General features: G+C 38.6%; 1 long non-coding RNA gene across 1 annotated transcript; it reads left to right on the forward strand.

Annotated features, from left to right (window-relative positions):
- Positions 1–13039: 13039 nt before the first annotated feature.
- On the forward strand, positions 13040–14252 carry LOC122700949. The gene is made up of 2 exons (XR_006342885.1): positions 13040–13094; positions 14100–14252. It is a non-coding gene; the product is annotated as an uncharacterized LOC122700949 (long non-coding RNA).
- The last annotated feature ends 932 nt before the right edge of the window (positions 14253–15184 follow it).

Here is a 15184-nt window from a genome sequence, read left to right on the forward strand (position 1 = left end):
TTCACCATTGTGATGAAAGAATAAAACACTTAGGAATAAATTCACCTAACAAAACAAAAGACCTATATATAGAAAACTATAAAACACTGATGAAAGAGATCAAAGATGACACAAATGGATGGAGAAATATACCATGTTCATGGATCAGAAAAAAAATCAATAGAGTGAAAATGAGTATACTACCCAAAGCAATCTATAGATTCAATGCACTTGCTATCGAGCTACCAATGGCATTTCTCACAGAACTAGAATAAATAATTTCACAATTTGTATCAAAACACAAAAAAACAAAAAGCCAAAGCAATCTTGAGAAAAAAGAATGCAACTAGAGAAATCAACCTGCCTGACTTCAGGCTCTATACAAAGCTACAGTCATCAGGACAGTATGGTACTGCCAAAAAGACAGAAATATAGACCAATGGAACAAAATAGAAAGCCCAGAGATAAACCCACACACCTATGGATACCCTATCTTTCACAAAGGAGGCAAAAATATACACAGAGAAAAGACAATCTCTTTTGCAAGTGGTGCTGGGAAAACTGGTCAACCATCTGCAAAAGACTGAAGCTAGAACACTTTCTAACACCATATATAAAAATAAATTTAAAATGGATTAAAGATCTAAATGTAAGACCAGAAACTATAAAACTCCTAGAGGAAAACTTAAGCAGAACACTCTCTGAAATAAATCACAGCAAGATTCTCTATTACCCACCTTCCAGGGTAATGGAAATAGGCCTAATTAAGATAAAAAGCTTTTGCACAATGAAGGAAACTATAAGCAAGGTGAAAAGACAGCCTTCACATTGGGAGAAAATAATAGCAAATGAAGCAACTGACAAAGAATTAACCTCAAAAATATACAAGCAGCTCATGGAGCTCAATACCAGAAAAGTAAACGACCCAATCAAAAAATGGGCCAAAGAACTAAACAGACATTTCTCCAAAGCAAACATACATATGGCTAATAAACACATGAAAAGATGCTCAACATCACTCATTATCAGGAAAATGCAAATCAAAACCACAATGAAATGCCATCTCATGCCAGTCAGAATGGCTGCTATCAAAAAGTCTACAAACAATAAATGCTGGAGAGAGTGTGGAGAAAAGGGAAGCCTCATACACTGTTGGTGGGAATGCAAACTAGTACAGCCACTATGGAGAACAGTGTGGAGATTCCTTAAAAAACTGGAAATAGAATTGCCATATGACCCAGCAATACCACTTCTGGGCATACACACCAAGGAAACCAGAATTGAAAGAGATATGTGTACCCCAATGTTCATTGCAGCATGCTTTACAATAGCTAGGACATGGAAGCAACCTAGATGTCCATCGACAGACGAGTGGATAAGAAAATTGTGGTACATATATACAATGAAATATTACTCAGCTATTAAAAAGAATGCATTTGAATCAGTTCTAATGAGATGGATGAAACTGGAGCCTATTATACAGAGTGAAGTAAGTTAGAAAAACATCAATATAGTATATTAACACACACACACACACACACACACACACACACATATATAGAAAGATGTTAAAGATGACCCTATGTATGAGACAGCAAAAGAGACACAGATGTAAAGAACAGATTTTGGACTCTGTGGGAGAAGGTGAGAGTGGGATGATTTGAGAGAATAGCATTGAAACATGTATATTACCATATGTGAAATAGATGATGAGTCCAAGATTGATGCATGAAACAGGGCACTCAAAGCTGGTGCACTGGGACAACCCAGAGGGATGGGATGGGGAGAGAGATTGGAGGGGGGTTCAGGACCAGGACCAGAAGACACATGTACACCTCTGTTGATTTATGGCAAAAACCCTCATACCTTCCCTCATAGCTCAGTTGGTAAAGGATCCGCCTGCAGTGGAGGAGACCCTGGTTCAACCCCTGGGTCGGGAAGATCCGCTGGTGAAGGAATAGGCTACCCACTCCAGTATTCTTGGTCTTCCACTGTGGCTCAGTTGGTAATGAATCTGCCTGCAATGCAGGAGACCTGGGTTTGATCTGGGTTGGTAAGATTCCCTGGAAAAGGGAAAGACTACCCACTCCAGTATTCTGGCCTGGAGAATTCCATGGACTGTATAGTCCATGGGGTCACAGAGTCAGACATGACTGAGCGACTTTCACTTCACTTCATTTCATGGCAAAAACCACCACAATATTATAAAGTAATTAGCCTCCAATTAAATATATTAGTTTTTAAAAATGGAATTATGTTGATATTTACATGAAAACATTCTGAAATTATGTGCAATACATAGTAGAAGATAATTACTTTGCTTTTGTTTTCAATATAAAAATTTTATTAAGATATAATTCACATATTATACAATATATTATTTTAAACTCTACAATTCCATGAATTTTAGTATATTCAGAGAATTGTGCAACCATCATCATTATCTAATTTTGGAATACTTTCATCACTTAAAAAAGAAACTCTCTACCCCAAAAAAGTCAGGATTTTCTTACCTCCATCCTTGGCAACTACTAACCCAATTTCTTTACCTATAAATTTACCTATTTTGGACACTTCATATAAACGGAATCAAGCAATATGTGGCATTTTGAATCAGAATTTTTTCACTGAGCATAATATTTTCATACCCTGAGGGATGGAGTGGAGAGGAAGGTGGGATGGGGGTTCAGGATGGGGGGACACATATGCACCTGAGGCTGATTCATGTTGATGTACAGCAAAAACAATCACAATATTGTAAAATAATTATCTTCCAATTAAAATTAATTGATTAAAAAGTATGTTCTTGATTTATTTAAAATGATTGTATGAGTCTGATTATAATTTTTGTATTTTGTATTTAAAAAAAACTTAAAAAATGCGTACTCAGAAAAGATATACAAATATATACTGTTTCTAAATACCAGGGGAATATACACAACTAAAGCAAAATTAACTGCTATCAAAAGCATATAGAAGCTACAACACAGAAATTGTTTCATTCCATGGCTCAAATTGGTTTCAATTGCCAGAAATCTATTAATATATTTCACAATTAATTTAATTAAAAACAATCAAGTCCTCATAAACTTCAGCACTTTTAGTAAATCCTAATGATAACTTAGTAATTGTTTATCCCTACAATATGTTTAAGTGTGCACCATGACACATAATCCAAAAATGTTAGAAATAAGAAAAATATATTTTATATTTAATATATTTTGTTTTCCCAATATATGTAAATAAATATGAGCTTTCAAATGGGAAAAAAATGGTTAAATTATGTTTATTCTTAGAAGATTATGATTGCCTGCCTGGAAAACTATAAATACACTAAAGCAATAATTTAGTAGTCAGCTGTTAGTATACCTACGTTAATAAAGTAATTGCAACCTATGTATAATTAGATTAGATAGCTAATATCTATGGACTATAGTGGAGGAATTGATAAATTGATAGATTAATAGATTATTAGTTAACTTGCTTGGAAAATGAACTAAAAGTATTGTAAAATGCTGCTATAAAAATTTAATACTTCTGAATGAGGTGGACAAAAGAATGACAGCTTAAAAAAAAACTAGAAAGGTATATTTTGGACTTTTTAAAAATAATGAAACCCCCAAAGAAACCAGAATCTGACTGGTTAAAAAAAAAACCTTGGACAAATATCATTACAGGAAAAAAATGAAAAAAAAAAAAAAAGCAGAGGAAAATTGTTCTTATGTCTGAGAAGCATGAGGGTGATGAATTCTAAATTTCCTAATATACAGAAAGCTTAAAGAAAGCAATAAAGACCAATAAAACAGGAAAAAGTTATAAAAAGTGCTGACACAAAGTTAAGACAAATGGCTCATACACATTTTAAAACTTGTGCAGCCTAACATATTCACCTTAAAATAATTAAGGATTTTATTCATCATGTCATAATGCTAAAGAAAGATGATGTTGGATAAAAAATTGAAATAATCTGTGTTTCTTGGGATTTTGTCACAGCTCTAGTGATTAATGATGTAGCTCTTCTAAAGTCTCTTTCTCTCCAAGGACTTTTTTTTTTTTTTTTATTTGAGTGTATTCTCAGGGTGCTTACTTATGCAATTGAAGGAAAATCACCTTAAAAAGTGAAGAAGCATGGGCAGGAATCCTGTTACACTGTGTCTGGGAAATTTTTGTATAAGATTATATTCTGCAGCTGAAAAAAATCCAGTGAAGTTCGTGCTATTCTTGCTCTGCACCTGTGTCCACAGGTGCTCTGAACCTTTTACTTCACTTTGCAACCCTAGTTAGATATCTATACTTCCGTAAGTATTCATTTTTCTTGTTTTTAATGTGTGTATAGTATTCTGTTTTGAAGTTCAGAAGAGGTAACCTGAGTGAAATAGACAGACTGAGAGTATTATGAACATTAGCTGTTACTGTTATGCTCTGGAAGCCCATAAAAAGAGACAGAAAGAAGACCCCAATAAACCAAGCCTCTGTTAGTCACTGTATCCCATTTTCTGGAGGAATAGGGAAGCATTGGGATATGAGGTTGGTTTTCATAAATAGAGGCACCATGCAGAGGAAGAAGGTTAAAGTAATCACCTCTGCAAAAGTGTTTAAGGATGACAACCAGGGATAAAAGCGAGTCTGAGTGTTACCACAGCATGTAGTATACAAGTATGTAAAGTTTAGGAGTGAGGCCCTTGTGTTCAAATCCTGCTTCTACATTGTGTCATGTGGGATTGGTTTCGTAAGCTCACCACAGGTCTGTGCCTCTATCATGGGTATATAAGATGGGTTGCTTGAGCATGGATATGTACTCAGCTGTGCTTAGTCCCTCAGTTGCTCAGTTGCCTGACTCTCTGCAACCCCATGGACTGTAGCCTGCCAGCTTCCTCTGTCCATGTGATTTTACAAGCCAGAATACTGGAGTGGTTTGCCATGCCTTCCTCCAGGAGATCTTCCCGATCCAGGGATTGAACCAGGGTCTCCTGCATTGCAGGATTCTTTAACAGTTGAGCTACCAGGGAAGCCTGAGCATTGATATGTCATATTAAATAACATGGAAACATCTTAGAATGTAACTGGTGCAGGCAAGTGCTCAAGAACTCACATTTTCAACAGTACTTTTCACAAACTGTTAATCATTTTTTAAAAAATTTTATTATTTTTGTCTGTGCTGAGACTTCATTGCTGCATGCAGGCTTTCTCTAGTTGTGGTGTGCAGGAGATACACTTTGTTACAGACTATGGGCTCTAGGGGTTTCCCAGGTGGTGCTAGTGGTAAAGAACCCATCTGCCAAGGCAAGAGATATAAGAGATATGGGTTCTATCCCTGGGTTGGGAAGATACCCTGGAGGAGGGCATGGCAACCCACTCCAGTATTAATACCTAGAGAATCCTCTGGACAGAGGAACCTGGTGGGCTACATTCCATAGGGTTGCAATGAGTTGGACATGACTGAAGTGACTTGGCACATACGAGTGGGCTCTAGGCACACAGGCTTCAGTAGTTGCAGCGCATGGACGCAATAGCTGTGGCACATGGGCTTGGTTGCTCCTCGGCATGGGATCTTCCTGGACAAGAAATAGAACCCGAGTTTCCTGGATTCTTAACCAATGGACCACCAGGGAAGTCCTGTTAAACATTCTTCCCTTAGACTAGCCTGCCAAAATGCATGCCTTCTCAGGCCCACTTATTCTGAAGAAAGTAAAATACCAACCTGTTATATAGGGTGGGGGAGGGTAATGCTGAATAAATTCTCCTTCACAGGTACATGGATTTGACTTCTGAGCTATAAAACAAAAAGGTGAGCAATTCAGATTAAAATTATTTATGGGCCTAGAGATATTTTAACCCACTCCAGTGTTCTTGCCTGGAGAATCCCAGGGACAGCAGAGCCTGGTGGGCTGCCGTCTATGGGGTCGCACAGAGTTGGACACGACAGAAGTGACTTAGCAGCAGCAGCAGCAGCAGCAGAGATATTTTAAGAACTTTATCAAAATATAAGAAATTTTTTTATTGCATTCCAACACAGCTTTGTTTTAACTGACTGCCTGAATCATTAAAATAAAAAAAATATTTCCTAATATTCTGGCTTGGTCAGTGACAATGAGGTGTTTGAGGATTATTTCTACATGTTCTGCTTTGAGTCTTCCTGTTGGGGCAGATCTAAGGAAAGGAAGAGAGGCCAGTGCCAGTTCCAGTCTGACACCAGACACTGAAATTAGGGTGAATCAGGCCATTGGAAGTCTGATGGTCTTTCAAGGGACAAAAGATGGCTTTTTTCAACTCTACGAAGCCTTCCAACAATGCAATAACAATGCAAGGACTTTCTTTATACCAGTGAAAAAAATTTTATTTTCTTTCATAATTAATAAAAATACATACAACTATTTTATGCTGAAACATTAAGCAAGTTGTTCATCCTTTCAGATATAAGGATGCTTTCTTTTTATTTATTTATTTATTTATTTCAGTGGGTTTTGTCATACATTGACATGAATCAGCCATAGAGTTACACGTATTCCCCATCCCGATCCCCCCTCCCACCTCCCTCTCCACCCGATTCCTCTGAGTCTTCCCAGTGCACCAGGCCCAAGCACTTGTCTCATGCATCCCACCTGGGCTGGTGATCTGTTTCACCATAGGTAATATACATGCTGTTCTTTCGAAACATCCCACCCTGACCTCCTCCCACAGAGTTCAAAAGTCTGTTCTGTACTTCTGTGTCTCTTTTTCTGTTTTGCATATAGGGTTATCGTTACCATCTTCCTAAATTCCACATATATGTGTTAGTATGCTGTAATGTTCTTTATCTTTCTGGCTTACTTCACTCTGTATAATGGGCTCCAGTTTCATCCATCTCATTAGAACTGATTCAAATGAATTCTTTTTAACAGCTGAGTAATATTCCATGGTGTATATGTACCACAGCTTCCTTATCCATTTGTCTGCTGATGGGCATCTAGGTTGCTTCCATGTCCTGGCTATTATAAACAGTGCTGCGAAGAACATGGGGGTGCACGTGTCTCTTTCAGATCTGGTTTCCTCAGTGTGTATGCCCAAGAGTGGTATTGCTGGGTCATATGGCAGTTCTATTTCCAGTTTTTTAAGAAATCTTCACACTGTTTTCCATAGTGGCTGTACTAGTTTGCATTCCCACCAACAGTGTAAGAGGGTTCCCTTTTCTCCACACCCTCTCCAGCATTTATTGCTTGTAGACTTTTGGATAGCAGCCATCCTGACTGGCGTATAATGGTACCTCATTGTGGTTTTGATTTGCATTTCTCTGATAATGAGTGATGTTGAGCATCTTTTCATGTGTTTGTTAGCCATCTGTATGTCTTCTTTGGAGAAATGTCTGTTTAGTTCTTTGGCCCATTTTTTGATTGGGTCATTTATTTTTCTGGAATTGAGCTGCAGGAGTTGCTTGTATATTTTTGAGATTAATCCTTTGTCTGTTTCTTCATTTGCTATTATTTTCTCCCAATCTGAGGGCTGTCTTTTCACCTTGCTTATAGTTTCCTTTGTAGTGCAAAAGCTTTTAAGTTTCATTAGGTCCCATTTGTTTATTTTTGCTTTTATTTCCAATATTCTGGGAGGTGGGTCATAGAGGATCTAGCTGTGATGTATGTCGGTGAGAGTTTTGCCTATGTTCTCCTCTAGGAGTTTTATAGTTTCTAGTCTTACATTTAGATCTTTAATCCATTTTGAGTTTATTTTTGTGTATGGTGTTAGAAAGTGTTCTAGTTTCATTCTTTTACAAGTGGTTGACCAGTTTTCCCAGCACCACTTGTTAAAGAGGTTGTCTTTTTTCCATTGTATATCCTTGCCTCCTTTGTCAAAGATAAGGTGTCCATAGGTTCGTGGATTTATCTCTGGGCTTTCTATTCTGTTCCATTGATCTATATTTCTGTCTTTGTGCCAGTACCACACTGTCTTGATGACTGTGGCTTTGTAGTAGAGTCTGAAGTCAGGCAGGTTGATTCCTCCAGTTCCATTCTTCTTTCTCAAGATTACTTTGGCTATTTGAGGTTTTTTGTATTTCCATACAAATTGTGAAATTATTTGTTCTAGTTCTGTGAAAAATACCATTGGTAGCTTGATAGGGATTGCATTGAATCTATAGATTGCTTTGGGTAGAATAGCCATTTTGACAATATTGATTCTTCCAATCCATGAACACAGGTTTCTCCATCTGTTTGTGTCCTCTTTGATTTCTTTCATCAGTGTTTTATAGTTTTCTATGTATAGGTCTTTTGTTTCTTTAGGTAGATATACTCCTAAGTATTTTATTCTTTTTGTTGCAATGGTGAATGGTATTGTTTCCTTAATTTCTCTTTCTGTTTTTTCATTGTTAGTATATAGGAATGCAAGGGATTTCTGTGTGTTAATTTTATATCCTGCAACTTTACTATATTCATTGATTAGCTCTAGTAATTTTCTTGAAGAGTCTTTAGGGTTTTCTATGTAGAGGATCATGTCATCTGCAAACAGCAAGAGTTTCACTTCTTCTTTTCCTATCTGGATTCCTTTTACTTCTTTTTCTGCTCTGATTGCTGTGGCCAAAACTTCCAACACTATGTTGAATAGTAGTGGTGAGAGTGGGCACCCTTGTCTTGTTCCTGATTTCAGGGGAAATGCTTTCAATTTTTCACCATTGAGGGTGATGCTTGCTGTGGGTTTGTCATATATAGCTTTTATTATGTTGAGGTATGTTCCTTCTATTCCTGCTTTTTGGAGAGTTTTAATCATAAATGAGTGTTGAATTTTGTCAAAGGCTTTCTCTGCATCTATTGAGATAATCATGTGGTTTTTATCTTTCAATTTGTTAATGTGGTGTATTACATTGATTGATTTGTGGATATTAAAGAATCATTGCATCCCTGGGATAAAGCCCACTTGGTCATGGTGTATGATTTTTTTAATATGTTGTTGGATTCTGTTTGCTAGAATTTTGTTAAGGATTTTTGCATCTATGTTCATCAGTGATATTGGCCTGTAGTTTTCTTTTTTTGTGGCATCTTTGTCTGGTTTTGGAATTAGGGTGACGGTGGCCTCATAGAATGAGTTTGGAAGTTTACCTTCTTCTGCAATTTTCTGGAAGAGTTTGAGTAAGATAGGTATTAGCTCTTCTCTAAAGTTTTGGTAGAATTCAGCTGTGAAGCCATCTGGTCCTGGGCTTTTGTTTGCTGGAAGATTTTTGATTACAGTTTCGATTTCCTTGCTTGTGATGGGTCTGTTAAGATCTTCTATTTCTTCCTGGTTCAGTTTTGGAAAGTTATACTTTTCTAAGAATTTGTCCATTTCATCCAAGTTGTCCATTTTATTGGCATAGAGCTGCTGGTAGTAGTCTCTTATGATCCTTTGTATTTCAGTGTTGTCTGTTGTGATCTCTCCATTTTCATTTCTAATTTTGTTAATTTGGTTTTTCTCTCTTTGTTTCTTAATGAGTCTTGCTAATGGTTTGTCAATTTTGTTTATTTTTTCAAAAAACCAGCTTTTAGTTTTGTTTATTTTTGCTAAGGTCTCTTTAGTTTCTTTTGCATTTATTTCTGCCCTGATTTTTAAGATTTCTTTCCTTCTGCTAACCCTGGGGTGCTTCATTTCTTCCTTCTCTAATTGCTTTAGGTGTAGAGTTAGGTTATTTATTTGGCTTTTTTCTTGTTTCTTGATGTAAGCCTGTAATGCTATGAACCTTCCCCTTAGCACTGCTTTTACAGTGTCCCATAGGTTTTGGGTTGTTGTGTTTTCATTTTCATTCATTTCTATGCATATTTTGATTTCTTTTTTGATTTCTTCTATGATTTGTTGGTTATTCAGAAGCGTGTTATTTAGCCTCCATATGTTTGAATTTTTAACTGTTTTTTTCCCTGTAATTGAGATCTAATCTTACTGCACTGTGGTCAGAAAAGATGACTGGAATGATTTCAATTTTTTTGAATTTTCCAAGACCCGATTTATGGCCCAGGATGTGATCTATTCTGGAGAAGGTTCCGTGTGCACTTGAGAAAAAGGTGAAGTTGATTGTTTTGGGGTGAAATGTCCTATAGATATCAATTAGGTCTAGCTGGTCCATTGTGTCATTTAAGGTTTGTGTTTCGTTGTTAATTTTCTGCTTAGTTGATCTATCCATAGTTTGAGTGGGGTATTAAAGTCTCCTACTATTATTGTGTTATTATTAATTTCCTCTTTCATACTCGTTAGTGTTTGCCATACATATTGCGGTGCTCCTATGTTGGGTGCATATATATTTATAATTGTTATATCTTCTTCTTGGATTGATCCTTTGACCATTATGTAGTGTCCTTCTTTGTCTCTTTTCACATCCTTTATTTGAAAGTCTATTTTATCTGATATGAGTATTGCAACTCCTGCTTTCTTTTGGTCTCCGTTTGCATGAAATATTTTTTCCAGCCCTTCACTTTCAGTCTGTATGTGTCTCTTGTTTTGAAGTGGGTCTCTTGTAGACAGCATATATAGGGGTCTTGTTTTTGTATCCATTCAGCCAATCTTTGTCTTTTGGTTGGGGCATTCAACCCATTTACATTTAAGGTAATTATTGATAGGTGTGGTCCCGTTGCCATTTACTTTGTTGTTTTGGGTTCACATTTATACAACCTTTCTGCATTTCCTGTTTAGAGAAGATCCTTTAGCATTTGTTGAAGAGCTGGTTTGGTGGTGCTGAATTCTCTCAGCTTTTGCTTGTCCGTAAAGCTTTTGAATTCTCCTTCATATCTGAATGAGATCCTTTTTGGGTACAGTAATCTAGATTGTAGGTTATTCTCTTTCATTACTTTCAGTATGTCCTGCCATTCCCTTCTGGCCTGGAGGGTTTCTATTGATAGATCAGCTGTTATCCTTATGGGAATCCCTTTGTGTGTTATTTGTTGTTTCTCCCTTGCTGCTTTTAGTATTTGTTCTTTGTGTTTGATCTTTGTTAATTTGATTAATATGTGTCTTGGGGTGTTTCACCTTGGGTTTATCCTGTTTGGGACTCTCTGGGTTTCTTGGACTTGGGTGGCTATTTCCTTCCCCATTTTAGGGAAGTTTTCAGCTATTATCTCCTCGAGTATTTTCTCATGGCCTTTCTTTTTGTCTTCTTCTTCTGGGACTCCTATGATTTGAATGTTGGGGCGTTTCACGTTGTCCCAGAGGTCCCTGAGGTTGTCCTCATTTCTTTTGCTCCTTTTTTCCTCTCTGCTTCATTTATTTCTACCATTTTATCTTCTACCTCACTTATCCTATCCTCTGTCTCCGTTATGCTACTCTTGGTTCCCTCCAGAGTGTTTTTGATCTCATTCATTGCATTATTCATTTTTAATTGACTCTTTTTTATTTCTTCTAGGTCTTTATTAAACATTTCTTACATCTTTTCAATCTTTGTTTCCAGGCTATTTATCTGTAACTCCATTTTGTTTTCAAGATTTTGGATCATTTTTATTATCATTATTCTAAATTCTTTTTCAGGTAGATTCCCTACCTCCTCCTCTTTTGTTTGACTTGGTGGGCATTTTTCATGTTTCTTTACCTGTTGGGTATTTCTTTGCCTTTTCATCTTGTTTAGATTGCTGTGTCTGGAGTCGGTTTTCTGTATTCTGGAGGTCTGTGGTTCCTTTTTATTGTGGAGGTTTTACCCAGTGGGAGGGGTTAGACGATTGGCTTGTCAAGGTTTCCTGGTTAGGGAAGCTTGCATTGGTGTTCTGGTGTGTGGAACTTGATTTCTTCTCTTTGGAGAGCAATGGAGTGCCCAGTAATGAGTTTTGAGATGGGTCTATGTGTTAGGTGTGACCTTGGGCAGCCTGTATGTTGACGTTCAGGGCTATGTTCCTGCATTGCTGGAGAATTTGTGTGGTATGTCTTGCTCTAAAACTTATTGGCTCTTGGGTGGTGGTTGGTTTCAGTGTAGGTATGGAGGCTTTTGTATGGTCTCTTATTACTTAAAGTTCCATGTAGTCAGGAGTTTTCTGGTGTTCTCAGGTTTTGGGCTTAAGTCTCCTGACTCTGGATTTCAGTTTTATTCTTCCTGTAGTCTCAGGGCTTCTCCAACTATACAGCCCTGATAAGAAAACTTCTAGGTTAATGGCTAACAGATTCTCCCCCGTTAGGGACACCCAGAGAGGTTCACAGAGTTACATGAAGAAGAGGAGAGGGAGGAGGGAGATAGAGATGAGCAGGAGGAGAAAAAGGGGGACTCAAGAGGAGAGAGACAGATACGCAGCTGTCTGTTCCCAGAGTGATCTCCGTAGCCCAGACACCCACAAAGATTCACAGAATTGGATTGGGACGAGAAGGGGAAAGGAGGAAATAGAGGTGTTCTGAGGTAGAAAACAGAGAGTCAAGATTGGGAGAGAATAATCCACACACTCCTGAATAAAAATGGGAACTGAATATTGGATTCTTAAATGTTCACAATTTATATCATATACTGAAAAACAAAAATTAAAAATCTAGAGTAGAGGTTAGACTCTTAAAAATACTATATTAAAAACAAAAACCAAAACACACAAAAAAATTTTAGAAATATATATGAAGTTCGGTTTAAAAATCGGGCTTCTCTTCTTTTTTTTTTTTTTGTAAGGTTATAGTGTATTGAAAGTGACAATTAAGGAGTAGTAGAGGAGTACTAGAGGTCTTTAAAAGAAATAAGAGAAAAAGAAAAATAGAAATTAGAAGAGAAAAAGGAAAAAAATAGAAGAAAAAAAAGAAAGAAAAAAAATTTTTTCCTAATTAAAAAGATATTAAAAATCTATGAAAATGAAAGTTAAGGAGTAATGGGGGAGTAATAGGGAATTTTAAAGGAAAATAAAAGAGAAGAAAGAAAAAAGAAAAAAAAGAAAAAAAATTAAAAAAAAAAAAAAGAGAAAAAAGTAAAATTATATCTAGGAGTTTCTCTGGAGCTGTTGCGGTCAGTGTGGGTTCGGCTCAGTTTCAGATAGCTCCTCGTTCCAGCTTAGGCTTCTCGATATCTACAGGCCCCTCCGGTGTAGTCAGTGTTTCCTAGAGGGATTTTAATCTGTTGCACCAGTCCCTTCTGAAGCGGTTCCCTTTGTTTATTTGGCTTCTGTTTGCCGGTCTCTTCAGAGCCTCATTTCCTCCCTGACACAGGCGGGCGGAGGTGGACTCTTATGCAGGTAGCTAGTTCCCTCGCGCTGCGGGGAGGGGCTGGCGCTGCTTTCTCCGTCTGCGCTGCTCAGGCTCCCGGCTTCTCTATATGGAGCGAGCCCCATGCTGCACACGGTTCCAGCCCTCGGGTGTTCCACAAAAGCGGGGAACAAAAAGCTGCGCCTGCTCTTTGTGCCTTCCCTGTCAGAGCAGTCCCGGCAGCCAGGGGCTTGACGGGCCCACTGCCCCCCCCCCGTGCGGCGCGCCCACTCCCTTCCGCAGTCCCAGTCTCAGTTTCCGCCGGAGCCAGTCGGGTGCGTGTGCCTTCTGCCCCCCGGCGTCCCCAGCCCCAATCCCCGCCCACGCCGGTCGGGTGCCTGTGCCCTGTGTCTCGCTGCGACCCTCCCGGTGGATGTCGACCATCCAGAATCTCAGGAGGTCTTTGATTAGAAAGTGGAGGCCTGTTTGCAGTGCGGCAGGGGATGCGGTCCTTGGGGCCGAGCCTGCCTCCTTCCCCTCCGCCCTGCCTCCTGCCTCTGGCGGGGCTGGGCCGGTCCGCAGCCTGCGAACTCTTCTCTGGACTTTCTCAATCCCTTTGTTCTGCGAACCGGCCGGCAGTGTGTTCGGGCCAGTTAATTTTCTCTCTCTCTTTTGCTCTCCCACAGTTCAAGTTGGCAACTCACAAAAGCTCCCTCCGATTGTCCTCAGGGCACTCAGGCCGGACCCTACCCTAAGCAATGCCGCCCACTCCTCTCCGTTCCGCCCCCACTTGCTGGTGGCTGGATGCCGGTGTCTGGGGTACTTTTCTACTGGGAGTTGCTTTTAGGCTGTAATCTGTGGGTTTTATTTATTGTTTCCCTCCCAGTCAGGTTGCCCTCCGAGATTGAAACACTTCCCCCAGGCCCACCAGTGCGAGGGTTTCCCGATGTCTGGAAACGTCCTCTATTAAGACTCCCTTCCCGGGATGGATCTCCGTCCTTAGCTCTTTTGTCTCACTTTTTATCTTTTATATTTTGTCCTACCTCCTTTGGAAGACAATGGGCTGCTTTTCTGGGCGTCTGATGACCTCAGCTAAGTGATCAGGAGTTGTTTTGTGAAGTTTGCTCTGCGTTCAGTTATTCTTTTGATGAATTTGTAGGAGAGAAAGTGGTCTCCCCGTCCTACTCCTCCGCCATCTTGGCTCCTCCCCCTAAGGATGCTTTCTTGCAGACTTTTTCTTCCTTGTCTTTAAGAAGCAGGAATGTTTGCTATAGCCCTGAAATTCATAACAGACAAGGTGAGCCACAGTGGGAAAGTGGCACAAAGTGATGCGGGCACAGACATACACATTCTACCTCTTGCCTGGTTTAGAAGCAAGGGTGGAATAATTCATAGCCTCATCTGTGTCTAGAATTTTATTCTCACCTCTCATTCATTCAGTAACACATTCAAAGCTTCCACACATCTTTCTCACATTTGTGCTTTTTCTTTCCATTTCAGACCTATTTCATTCCAGAACTTATTTTAATAACCATATGTGTATATTAAAATAATAGACTCACTTTTTTTGCTTCCTCAAAAATAATCTTTTATTGAAAAATTGCTAAACATGAAGAACTGTTGAATTCTTGGAAATGCCGTCTTTACTCTACCACCCTCTTTAAGCCCGCAAGTGCCCTTTGTAGTCAGAGTTGACATAAAGCTGAACCACTCGTTTCTACATCACATGTTATGCACACACCTTTGCTACACGTAATTCTACATACACATTCCTTAAGCTGCCTAGTCTTGTTCCTGCCTTGCTCACACTTTTTCCTGTTTTTGAAGAAGGAATATTCTCTTTTTCCTTCTTAAACACTGTCAATATTCCAAGGGCAAATCATTTCATTTCCCACATTTCTTCATCCAGTCCACAGTGATTCCCTTAGAATTCCTGGAATATTTAGTGTCTACCCTCTTTTGCTTCAATAAATACCATCTTACAAGTTTATTATAGTTGTAGAGTAGGAAAATATTATGTTCTCATTTGTCATTTAATTAAAATGTAAATGCAGAGTATGTTTGAGATAAATTTTTTTCTGGATCTCTAGAGGAAAGTTGGCGTTATTGCTTAGAGCTTATTTTGATTGCTAAAACAACC

This window comes from Cervus elaphus, chromosome 9 (genome assembly GCF_910594005.1).
Source record: "Cervus elaphus chromosome 9, mCerEla1.1, whole genome shotgun sequence".
NCBI lineage: Eukaryota > Metazoa > Chordata > Mammalia > Artiodactyla > Cervidae > Cervus > Cervus elaphus.